Source organism: Protopterus annectens, chromosome 10.part0 (genome assembly GCF_019279795.1).
Source record: "Protopterus annectens isolate FY-2018-M chromosome 10.part0, PAN1.0, whole genome shotgun sequence".
Taxonomy (NCBI): Eukaryota; Metazoa; Chordata; order Ceratodontiformes; family Protopteridae; genus Protopterus; species Protopterus annectens.
In genome coordinates, this window is record NC_056744.1 from 785314160 (window position 1) to 785328011 (window position 13852).

A 13852-nucleotide genomic window follows, 5' to 3' on the forward strand; every position below is an offset into this window, starting at 1 on the left:
GCTTCGCTCGGGCTCGCTACGCACCCCACCCTGCCCCCTTATCCCACCCGCCCCATTACCTCCACATTTATAGCTACCAAGCCACACCCCCACTTCCTTTCCAACCTACATAACTTCCTCTCTATCATTTCCCTCCCCCTCCCACCACTTTAAAGATTAACCACTACCACTCCTCCAAAGTATTTCACCCCCATCCTTAGACAAAAAATACCATTCCATACACCATGTCAAAGCCAAATTGTAAAATCCTCCCCCTCATCCTACCACTCATAATTCTACCATACTTCCTAACTAGCTATGAACATCTACCATTTTTAGGTTTTCACTATCCAAAACATCAAACCAGTACCCCCCCACCTCCACCTATTGCTGAATTTTCCCCATACTATACAACCCCAAAAACTACAAATTCCAACAACCTGTTTCTTAATAAATCGTACCAAACAACCCCAAAATCCAAATATGGTCTAAAACTACTAATTAAAGTCCTAAGACTACTAGCTTATCTAAGAAAAAACATAACCAAAGATGGAGACATCCATCCTAATCCAGGCCCAACCTCAACTCCAGACTCTACTAGCCCTCCACTCTCCCACAGACTGGTTAACTCCCTTCTAATTTGCCACTTAAACATAAGAAGCCTAAACAACAAGGTACATAACCTGCATGCTGTGCTAGCAACCTACCTCCCTGACATAATGTGTCTATCAGAAACCTGGCTTAGGCCATCAACCAAAGATAATGAGATCTTGCCACCCGGATTCAATATACCTAGGGTTGATCGCATAAAGAAAAGGGGAGGTGGGATAGCTGTCTTATACAATAGCACATTTAACATCATAACTAATCCCAAACAACCACCCCAGGTCTCCAATGCTGAAATACTAGCTCTAAAACTTCAACTAAACAATCAAAAAAGCATAAATCTAATTGTGATCTACATCCCCCCTGGGAATAATTCAGAAACATTAGAGATCATTCTAAATTGGATAGCTAACAACTACCCTCAAGAAACTATTGTCCTGGGCAATGTTAATACTGACTGGAACCAATGTTCCACACAGTCCAACCCCATTTTTATAAACCTCCATGGATTCTCTCAGATCATATCCTCTACCACCAGACTAGGAAATTCTAACCAAAAAGAGAGTATACTTGACTGGATACTCACCAACAGACACCCCCATAACTATATGTCTGGGACTCTCCCCAATGATCTTAGTGATCACCTGATCACATACATTATGAAAGACAAAACCATCTGCGCTAGTCTGCCTATCTATAGGTCCATCAGAACCAAGAAAAACTTTGACCCAACAAAATTTCACATGGAACTCAAATCCTGTAACTGGTCTAAGCTAAAGTACCTTCCCCTTGATGAGGCAGTGTCATTCTTTAATAACACATTCCTTACCATACTTGACTCTCATGCTCCAAAACGGTCACCCAGAATTAAAACTCAACTAGCACCCTGGCTAACAACAGAATCCAAATCTAAAATAACAATTAGAGATAAAGCATGGGAGAAATGGCGTACTACCAAGTTACCCCTAGATCGCATTAAATTCCAACAACTAAGAAATGAGACTAAAAAAGCCATCACACTAGACAAGAAAAACTACTTTTACCATCTGCAACATAAACACCAAAATAACCCTCAAAAGTTCTGGGCAGGCTTAAATAAACTTCTCCAACCAGGCAAATCCACCACTCCTACCCCAGGAACATTATCTGACAAGAGCCAAGAAGAAGTAGCAAATACCTTTAATACTTTCTTCACTGAAACCATTCAGTCCTTAGCTAACCAACTATCTCCTCCCTCCACATCAAAAAATGCTACACCCAATTTGCTACTCTCTTTTGACCTCCAACCTGTGTCCACATCCTTTATCAGATCCCTACTGAAAAAGCTAAAGCCAACCACCCTTTCTGCTGATCTTCTCCCAGCCGAATATCTTAAAATAGCTGCAGATGTCATAGCCTACCCTATCTCGATCTTAATTAACAGAACCATAACCGAGGCCACAATCCCCTCAATATGGAAAGTATCCTACGTTATACCATTCCATAAAGGTGGTACATCCACAGAACTATCAAACTACAGACCAATAGCCATACTATCACCACTTGCCAAAATTATGGAAAAGTGTGTGCACAACCAACTAATGTTCTATCTCACCCAGAACAAACTACTAACAGACTCTCAACATGGATTTAGACCCCATCACAGTACAACCCCCTGCCCTCCTCTCTTTTACCGAAAAAATAAACCTTAACCGGAATAACAAAAAAATATCCTCTGCTCTCTTCCTGGACCTGTCGAAAGCCTTCGACATGGTAAACCACCAGCTACTTCTCCACACACTGGAAACCCTGCATCTAGATAATCCAGCTCTTGACTGGTTTCAAGCCTACCTCACTGGCAGACAACAAGCAGTACTGTGGCAGAACAAGCTCTCTTGCATGCTACCAAATACCATAGGAGTTCCTCAAGGCTCCATATTAGGACCTCTTCTCTTTTCAGTCTTTATAAATGACCTCCAAACAGTCATCCCTGAAGCCACCTGTATTCAGTATGCCGATGACTCAACTCTAATATGTTCCAATGCCTCTCTAGAAAACTTACTAACTACAACCCAGCACAGTTTTACAACAGTCGAAAACTGGCTCGCCAACCATCACCTGATCTTAAATCCAAATAAAACCAAACTACTTCTCTTCTACCCAACTAATAAATCACCTACCGAACACTTTACTATACAATCCAATAATGGGACCATTATCTTCCCTGACACCTATGCAAAGCTACTAGGAGTAAACATTGACAATAAACTCAGATTTGATATGCATATCAACCAAACCATTAAGTCAGTAAACAAGAAACTTGGGTCCTTATACAGGATAAAAACCTTCCTTACTCCAACTGCCAGGGCAGCCACTGCCCGCTCACACCTTCTCTCTACCCTACTATATGCCTCTCCTGTGCTTACTAACCTTAGCAAATCTGACCTAAACAAACTCTCATCTTGTTATAATCATATTGCCAGATTTGTAACTGGCTTGCCCTACAGAACACACCATTGTATTAACCTGAAAAAACTTGGCTGGCTAGAACTCCCAATTCTTCTCCAGCAGTACCAACTCATAGAGGCATTTAAAATCCTTAAACAACCTGAGAACACCCCTGCTCTAAAAAATTTAATAACTCCTTACACTAATCTAAGTTGCCTTCACTCAGCAAATAGACTCCTTGTCCAAACAACTAAATCTTACAACCTAGGAGGTGACGCACTGTTTGCCAATACCACTGGAAAAATATGGAACTCCCTCCCCAACAACCTCATGCTTATAACTTCACTAGTTCAATTCAAAAAGAGTCTAAAACTCCACTATAAGTCACATTAGCTTTGTCCTTGCACAAACCCAGACTAGCTCTTTGCCGTAAACCAAGCCCATACTAGTTCTTAGTATTATCCAAACCCAAAAAGAACAACCTGGCGAGGGGATATCTAATCCCAAAAGAACAATGTATGTTAGCCAAACTCTAAGCTATAATTTGTCCTAACGACTTTGCTAGCATGTTATTAATGTATAGTATAATGAACTGTAGTATTCTGCATTTGATAGAGCATGGTAGTTTTATAATAGTATGTAAATTGCTTTTTTTTTCTTTCTTCCTTCTTCATTTTTGTTCATCTTAAACTCTATTTTTGTAACTATTTGTCATTGTAACTCTGTTGGAGCTTTTCTCCCCGGGCCTCCGCTGAAAATGGACATGTATCCAGTCAACAAATGTAAAATAATAAAAAAATAAAATAAAATAATATATATATATATATATATATATATATATATATATATATATATATGGATCTACTTCTAATAATCGAAAGATCACTTACCCAAACACAACTTTACCAAGATGGCAACATAAAACTGTTACTTCACTGAACAATCACACACTACCAAATTTTTTAACAGGCTAAGTATGCACTTGGTCAACATGGAAAGATGAAACACACTGCAGTATGTCAAACCCACCAATGTTGGGGGATACGCACCCCACATCCTCCCTAATTATACCAACTGCATGATCCCACTTCAGTGGGGAAAAGGGCAAATTCATCATGTTGGCCAAGTATATATATTGATTTAGATAAGTATGGGCCTAGTCAGACCATGGCTGCTGATTGTTAATATGTTGCCAAGACAGCTACTATGAAAGAAGGTGGAAAACCATATAGTTTTAATAAGTGAAACAAGTACGACCATTTAACATTGTCGAATGCTTTCTCCACATTTATGGGTAATATAGTAAAGGGTAAGTGGGAGGTATACCCCTTTTCCAGCCTTAGTGCAGCTCTTAGAATATATAAGCGAAGATGCTTAACCCTTGACAAAGTCCACCTGATCTGCGTGTATGAGGGAAGGAATGATGGCAGAAACCTCATTCAAATAAAGTCAAGATGTTTTTTCACTGAAAAAAAAAAGTAAAAGCCCCAAGTAAGCATAAGCACCCTAAGCAGTAGAAAATCTGCAGCATGATGCTGAGGGACCATTAGTACTGTGTAAGTGAGAAATGACAAGTGGAGGCCAGTGCTGGATTTTAATGGAAGCGTGCCTTTGAAAACTTGACAAGAAAAAGAAAGGGTGGATAAATCTAGATGCCGTGGTTTATTATTATAGTGGTTCTCCCAAAAAAAGGCTCTTCTTAATAGCTACAATGGTTGAGTTCATTCTCTGTACCACTCATTATCTGGCATTTTTTACTTTGTAAAAATTACTGATCCTAGAGATGGATACCAACTTATGATGACACACAACTACAGAACTTTACCTGCCGCCACTCTCACCTTCCTTTAAAACCATCAATGAAGCAGCAACACACCCAGCTGTTAATAAATATTATACAAGTGTGTACTTGCTTGATTTATAGGTAACTTCAGCAGTCAAGACAGGCTAAATGCAGGGGAACATAGGTATTCATGACCAATCATACAGAATTCTCTTTGTAGAGCAACTATTGCTATAAAAATATGTCTTGTTACATCAACATCAAGAATGCCTCCTCTTAATTGGTTTGGCTGGGCTGCATTCAAAGCAGTAAACTAACTGAAAGGAGCTAGTGAATCACACCAGGACATGCAACAAAGCTGTGTACTGTGGGACCTCTAACTAGAAGGTCTGACACCGAAGCTTTTCTGAGCAGGAAAGTTGCCTGAGAAGGGACACTGTGGGCATAAAGAAACTGCAGCTGAACAAACACATGAAAGAGGTGCAAATCAAACTGCAGCACAGTCCAGTAGTTTGAAGTCCAATGGCATAAATAGGCCATTTTCTCTCCCACAAACAAAGACAAAAATAAATAATTCTTTTCACTCTCAAGATAACAGGAGATGAACCACCATCTATCTCAATCTGTATAAACTGCACTTCGTAAGGACACAACCTGTGAAGACTGCAGTGCCCTTGATTGAGGGGGCATAATTTCTGCTCCAGGTTCCTAACCCTAGTTATGAATGGGGAAAAGAAAGACTTTCAGCTAGCAAAAGACCTCAAATGAGGGGGGACAAGGAAGGAGAAAAAAAGCACCCCCCCACAGATAAAGGGACAGGAGCACCTCTATTAAGACAGCTTAAGATGTTTGGACACCCGGAAGAGCTGGAAGCTTTTATAAGTACTATCGTTGTCAGATTAACTCCTGTACCAGAGGCGAGTCAGGCAAAACTGTGTCAATTAGGAAACTCAAGACCCCAAAGGAGTAGGTTTTGCCAAACCAGTGTTGCCATCCTCTTCCCCACAAAGAACTAAAGCCAAGAAAGCTCCAACTTCTCTGCAGATATGAGACCCAGTAACAGACATCCAGAACACTCTGGGTATCCATAACAACCAAAGAGGTAACTGATACCACTCAGTCCACAAACTAAACTGTACTCATGCAGACATAAGAGTGATATTCTCAGCAGATCCCAAATCCACTAGCAGGACCCTACCAGAAGTCAGCGGACTTTGGAAAACAAAGATACTATCCAAGATGCAAGGATGCTGAGGAAGTAGAACAAACTTGGCCAGGTACCAAATAGACTCCTACAGTTCCCTAAAGGCAGGAACAATTGATGGCTCCATCCCTTCCTCCAGGAACTGACATCAGTATAACTACCTCCTTCAAGTGAACCAAGATGCAGAAGTGTTAGGAACTATACCTTTCCAAGCAAGGACATGACATATCCTAAATTTCACTCTGCTGATCCACCATCTCAACAGAAAGCAGCAAGAGTTATTATCTCCGAACAATGGAAGCAATGATCCCAGAATGCCCCATGCTGAGAACTAACACTAACCAAGTCTCAAATGCCAGCCTCACAAGGGGAAAGGAGAATCATCCCTGACAACCACAGTACCAGGTTCTCATCCTATTACCTGAGAATGGGTACAGAAACCCAACCCAGAAGGCAACATCTCCTAGAACAGGAGAGAAGTTTCTAAATATAGGGGAGAAAGAGGCCACCCATCCAGTATTCTGAGAAGAGGAGGTTCCAACAAACCAAACTCTGCTCTTTAGAGAAGCAGATCCAAGAGCCACAGGCCTCTAGACCTCAGGGCAACTCAAGTGAGTCATTTTCCTTTACCTTGCAAACCGCCCCTGAGGATGGAACTTCAAGGCCTAGAGGACCACTGCAAAACACCAGTCTAGTATCCTTCACTGCACAAAAGGACAATTTGCTCCAATTCATCCTTAAGTGCCTTAGTCATCCTGTAACACCCTGTAGTCCAGAATTTGAGTCACTCAGCCTGGATTTGCATGCTGTATGACTGTCAAAGTCATTTAAGCATTAATGCTTCTGGGCAACTGAGAAATTGGACTAGACCCCCCCCCCAGTAGTCACCTGGAGCACATACCTAGTAACTACCTGTGAACCTATGGACACAGGGTATTAAGGCATCCTCAGGGAGAAGGAACCAGCAGCAAGCAGTTCAGGGTCAAGGAGCCAGTCTTTTTCCTTACCCAAGCAGATGTACTAGTGTGAGTCTGTCTTCCTCTGGGATTGGTAATTAACTAAGGAAGGATGTTAGCCTAAAGTAGATGGACAACTGGCCCAGAATCCCAAATGGAACCATCACAAAAGAAGGCACTAACAAAAGACATTTGTAGGTGAATGCAGGGGGATTCATTAGAAATCACACCACTTGAATTTCAGGCCCAGCAATGCATAAGCCGACACTCAACAGAGACCACAGGAGAGAGTTTTCGCCTTCCAAAAGTCCAGGGCCAGAACCAGGGCTATAAGGAATATGAAACCAAGGATCCTAAATCACCCCCTTAAAGAGCCACATGGGAACATAACCTACTGAACCCCCTCCATTAATAGGGAAGGCTCAATGTTCCAAGGACCATAACACAGACTCAGGGGATAAGGGGGAAGGATGAACAGTGTCTCCCCCAAAGAAATGTAGCAGAATCCGTTATCCCCCAAAAATGCAAATAAGTCTAACCTTGCTCCAAGACTGCCTTCATGGGCCATAAATAAGAAGGGAAGAGCAGTCTCAACAGAAGGAGGTCAGCAACTGACGAAGAAATCTGCACCCTTCTGTCAGGCCCACAAGTGAAACCCTAAAGAACTGCCCCATTCTGCACCCCAGAAATCACAGCAGGGGACCAGGGATCTTTACAAGTGTTCAGCTAAACCAGGGATGGGGAGTAATAGACAACTCTGCCCCTGTGTTTGATGTCTATGGGAGCACATCCTTTGACAGGGTGAGCAATACCTCAACAAATTGGGTAGACCAAGGCAGGAAAGTAGTAGGGTCTGCAACCCCCTTCCCAGAAATAACATTGTTGCCAAGTTGAGCATCAAGGAGGGATCTGCACAGGTCATCCACTAAGGTGGGTGATCACACTCACCTGATGCAATTATATGCGTGTCTGCTGCCCTAGCCAGGCCATCCACAGCAAAAAAAAAAAAAGGATGAGGTGAAGCTAAATCAACATGGGAGTGTCCAGCTGGATGGAGAGCGATTCCTGATTCCAAACTCAGTATCTCTCAACTGTACAGATTTTTGCAGAATGTCCAGATTTTTGCTAATATTTTTGGTCTGTTCCTCATAAAATTGTGGTTTTCTGGAAAAATCATTGGTAAATGATTGAGGGTTGAAGTCTTATAATAATGGCAGACATTTGAGTTTCAGCCTTCATACTCTTTAGAAAATTCATGCTAATGCAAAACCTTCTATTCTATCAGTTTTCTAAGTTTGTAGGAGCAATATTTAAAAAGTGCCCCTATTTTTAGTCCTTTGTCCCCCTATTATGACCTTGTCCAGAATTCTTGCTCTTAGAGGTTGAGAGGTATGAAGATCTAAACAGCAATAAAGGCAATGCCTGCCAAATGGACCTGGAACCTAAAGAAGTGAGAAGCATAGCTTAGACATTTTATCCACAACATGATAGGAGAACGATAAATACAAATTGTTTCAAGGTTGATGCTTCTGGTTTGCAGGAAAGCACACAAAACAACTGATAGCTAAACAATCCTGTCACCCCAGTTCCATTCACAGACCATCTAGTTTATCAGCTGGGAAGTCAACTGGCATGAACTGAAGGATTCTTGAATAGCCTATAAGACCACAGAGAAGTTAAAATTGGAGGACATGACAAGGTCTCACTCCAATGTGGTGGTTGACAGTATGCATTGTAACACAGTTGTTGTCTCTTGTCTCCAGGAAAGGCACACAGAATAATGGATTCATGCAATTAAACAACGTATTTATTCAAATGTGTTAATCGAGAAAGGAATAAATACAGGCAGTGGTGGTTTGACTTGATTAAATGCATGCGATTAAGTCTTTTGAGTATGTGTCCAACCCACAAAGAGTTCTTCTGGTATGTTTCAGTAAAAAGAAATGGAAAACATTGCACACAGTCACTAAAACAATTTCTTTTAACACTTTGCAAACAAGAATAAACTCACACATATGTTCAGAACTTTTGAGCATTTGTAGATGTATTTTCTTTCCTTCTGATGAGAAGAAACATTTCCCACCAAGGCAGTATCAACCTTTCCTGCCTACAGAAAAAGAATAAGTAGTCCAATCTACAGTTTAGGACTGTTCAAACTCTTACTCTGTCTTCTCTTGTTTTAAATTTCATTAAGGCAGACACGTCTTCTATTTCCCAAATTTTACAAAACAGAATGGCGTCTATTTTTCAAGTTGCACTAAGGCAACAGCCTACACTTTCTTCCTACTTAAACTGGAATCAGTCTCAAGGCATTTTAGTTTTGCTACGGCAGATAAACAGTGTCTTTGGACAAGCCCTTCTTTCCTGGTAAACTTGGCCTCTAAAAATTATCATAAAGTGAATACAGCAAGGAACTTCTTCCCACTGCTTAACCCTCACTCATTGAATTTTCTACAGCTTGCATCCACTCTACACACTTAGTTTACGACTGTGTGTGTGATTACTACAGTCTCTTTTTAGAGTAGCTAGCTACCTTTTCCAAGTTCAACCTTTCAGGGACAAAACTGGCAAAGCTTAACTCAAACTCAGCTAGCCTATTGCAATATGTGCATGTATGTCTGTTTTATACTGCAGTTTGTTGGGTAGCATGCATTATGTTAAGCTGACCATTTTAAATTATCAGCAGCTCTTCACTGAACTAAAGCTTAAGTGTGATGCTATCATTGTTGTACATGTTAAAAAATCACGCAAGGAGAAGTCTCTTTTATGCTGATGATATTCGACTCTATCTTTCCTTCAGTCAGAAGTTATGACAGATGACTTTTCAAGATTGCTTGGAGTTGATCCTTTAATGGATGAATGTGAGTAGGCTAAGACAAAGGGGATACTTGTGCATTTCACTATTCATGTGTCTCATTTTCTGCTGCATTCACCACTCATTTATAGCAAGAGAATGACATTTGTTTCTAAGGTCCATGATTTTGTTGTGATTCTTGATGGCACAGTGACACTGAATGGCCATGTGACAGGTGTCATCAACAGTTTTACTATCACCTAAAGAACGAGTTCTCCTGTTTGAATTTTGGTTAGATTTTGTTTTTATCATCATTTTTCTGGGAGCTTTGTTGCCGACTGCCAGATCTCCCCTGTTCCACATAGATTATTCTCAGGCAGAATGGTAGGTCAGTTGGGATTCCAGGTAGGATGTTTACCTGACCTCAGTTTAAGCAGTAAGAAAGTGTAGACTGTTTCTGGATTGGCTGTCTTGCTTCAGCTGTGTCAGCTGCTATTGCTTGCAACTTTGAGGTGGTTACTTTATATTGCCATCAGATATCTCTAGCTCTTAATTTTTGTTGGGAAAGTGGCAATAGTGGATCCAGACTTGTTGTGGGGTTTAGTTATTGGCAGTTTGTCCTGGTGCCTAATTATAAATTTTATTTGACTATGCCCTTTTTTGGAATTCTTGTGTTATTTTGGCCAGGAGGTCATTATTTTTACAGCAGTAGTGATGTGACTGTGTAAAGACTCATACTGTGACCTGATTTCTACCTACTGTGTTCTGAAACTCTCCCTGTTATTTAAGACTTTAAATTATATCAGGTCCATGAAAGCTGGTTCTTAGAGAACCTGACAAACCCATGCCAACTGATTATGCTGTGTTTAGATAACTTATACTGCCAGTTTTGCTTGGATCAAACAATTTGTATTTTCTTTTGCCTTCTGTTTTAGTCATGTAGCAGGGAAGCATCATGATCTTGTTCCCACTATTCCATTTTTTTTATTATTGATGCTCTGGGATTTGGGAATCTCATTGTCATAAAACAAATTTTCTTAGTAGAGACAAGCTAGAGTAACTACCTGGTTTCTTTTCAATTGACAGAGATATCATATTACCAGGGTGTCAGTTTGTGATTCTCCTATGACAGAGATATCCTGCTGGTTCTATGTCCATTTCACTTCATAGTCCTGGCTCTAATGTTTTCCCTTAAATGTAGGAGACTGGTTATTATGAGGAGCCATTGGGCTGAAGCAAGAAGGGGCTCATTTCTCACCCAGCCTGATCTAGAATGCTATTTTGGGATTAGGATTACATGGCACTTTTATAGAGTGAAGCACCATTGGGATAGGGCTTCACCTAGCTTAGGGGCCATACCCTGTAAGTTGAATTTCAATCTTTAACTGACAAACAGGGTTTGGCCCCTGACAGTCTCAATAGGACTTGCTTTTTAATGCCAGGTTGACATATAATAAGTCAGGCCTTGAATATGATCTGCTTTATGAGACAGACTTGTCATTCACTACACATACCTGGATGGATGAGAGCTTCATTTGCCATCTTGAAGCATCTCTTCAAGACCTCTGGGTCTCCAGAAAATTCACTGTACTAAGTAGCTAATACTGGGGGGGGGGGGGGTCTGTCTCAGCTGCTTTGGAGTAGACTGTAGTGGAATGTGTAACTACTTTAATTATGCCCTCAGTGCAGGAATAAATTACAGATTCCTCCTGGTTCATCTTCCACTAAGTTACCATCGTGGCTTTTCTACAAGAATATACCAGTTCTTTCCTCAGTTCACTGTATGAGTCCCCTGGATGGTTGACCTTTGGCAACTTTATGTACGAGTCTATGACAAGACCAACATACTTTCCAAGGAGGTTCTCTCTCTTTTAGAAAGCTTCAACTCCAGTCAGGTATGTACCACTGCTGTTTACAAATATGGTCACTCACTTGCCTTCATTTTCCAGCTTGGTCTTGAAATTAGACAACTGCGGGTGGGACCTGTTTCCTGATCAGATCAGTACCTGGTACACTTCATTATCTGTTTCTTTCTGTCATACCCCCCCACCCAGTGTGGAGCAGTTCTGTTGTTGCAACTTATGCGTTGTAAATATGCAAACTATGTGCCGATCACTGGATCATCTTACCTTGGGTCAGTACATATGATCCAGACTCACTAGTGGCGGTACATAATATGGCCATAGCTGTTGCTCAAGTTTTGTGTGATGTGAACCACAGTATTACCATGAGGTATGATCATTGCTCACACAGAGTGACAGGGGTTGAAATGCACATAGTACAGGATTTGCCTGCTTGAGGATAAGCTGAGTCTGCTCTTGTGCTTTGTATGCATATTAAAGATTTCATATAACAATGCATCTGTTGTGAGCAGTGAGATTTCTATTGCATCTGATCATCTATTTGTACTCTTTTAAGTGATATGCAGGCCTCTACAATCTAGATCCTGTCTATCTAAAGGCGTTGTTGAGACCTACACCCCCCCCCCCCCAAAACATCAAATTTTTGAGGTGAGGGGCTGCTTGGTATTCCATCCACTCCAGTGAAACCTGCTACCTGATTCAATTGAATGATTCTGAACACTGTTTCAGGAGATCTTTAAAATATCATCTATTTAGGTGAGTTTATATGCTTAGAATTGTTAATTTTAAAATGTATTTATTTGTAATTTCATATTTATAATCCTGGAGTATTGGTTTATTTGTACTTCTTTCTATTATCGTAAACTTTATACTAATTTTATATGCATAATGTTTACAATTTTAAGTATTTAAATTCTTTTAACCCTTGGCCAAATCCAGACATGGATGCCATCATTAGACCTTGCCAAAGTGTTACCTGCCCTGGTATCTTGCTTGGACTATTGGAATACTGTACATTTCTACACATTTGGCTTTCAGATGAGCACCTGGCACAATTGCAGTTTGCACAGAATTCTGTAGCAAGGTAGATGAGAGGGACTTCTCATCATGTGACATCATTTCCTTACTGCCAGACCTACACTGGCTACCAGCCACTGCTAAGTCTGCTTTAAAGATCCATCTTCTCACCTTCTGAGTCCTACACAACCTGGGTTCTGTTTGTGTGAAAGAAAGTACAGCTGTGTACACTTAACATAAATGTAGATGTTTGAGTGTATTCACTGTTGCAGTCCTGACTGTTGGGATTTCCTGCCCTGAAAGTCCTCAGACAGCCCGACTACCAGAGAAAAATCTTTCCGGCTCCCAGTCTGGCAGACACCCAAACTGACATCAGTACGCTCAGGTATAAAGGTAGCCAACCTGCATCAGAACACAAGTCTTTTATTAACCTCCGAATAAGAGGAGCTCTGAGAAGACTGGAGTCATCCCAAAGGATAGCCTGAGAGAGGAGGAGAGGCCAAGGAAGGGTTCCCTTGGCTGATAGGCACAGTCAGAAGATGCCTGTAAGTAGGCTAAGGGGGTAGGAGGGTGGGAAAGAAGACTGCAACAGTGAATACACGAGCATCACATTTATGGTAAATGTACACAACTGTACTATGTTCTTCATGTTTTACTGTTGCAGTCCTGACTTGTGGTAAGATTCCCAAAGTAGAAAAGAAGGTGGAAATATACTAGGGTGAAGAGAGGATGCCCTGTAGGATAGCAGTGGCAAACCCTGCTCTAGATTTGGAGCAGGGTGTCAAATGCTAGTGTCTGGCGAAGATATGCACAGAGGAATAGGTGGCTGCCTCTAAAATGTCCTTGGTGGGAACCCCCTTGATAAAGGTAGCAGAAGTAGCAGTAGCCCTGGTGGAGTGAGATCTAATCCCAACTGGTGGTACCTTGCCATGAAAGCTATAGCAAAAGGAGATACAATGAGAGATCCAGTTGGAAATAATTTGCTTGGACACTGGTTTGCCTTCTGCACCAAGTGCAAAGGTAATGAAAAGCTGTTCAGTTTTTCTCAAAGCTTTTGTCCTATCCAGGTAAAAACATAGTTGCCTGTGAACATCCAATGAATGCAGAATTCTATCCTCTTTATTTTGAGGATTGGGGAAAAAGGTTGGTAGATGGATGGCCTGATTCAGGGTGGTATCAGAGATCAGCTTGGGCATGAATGATGGGGTGGTCCTTAGAGAAACC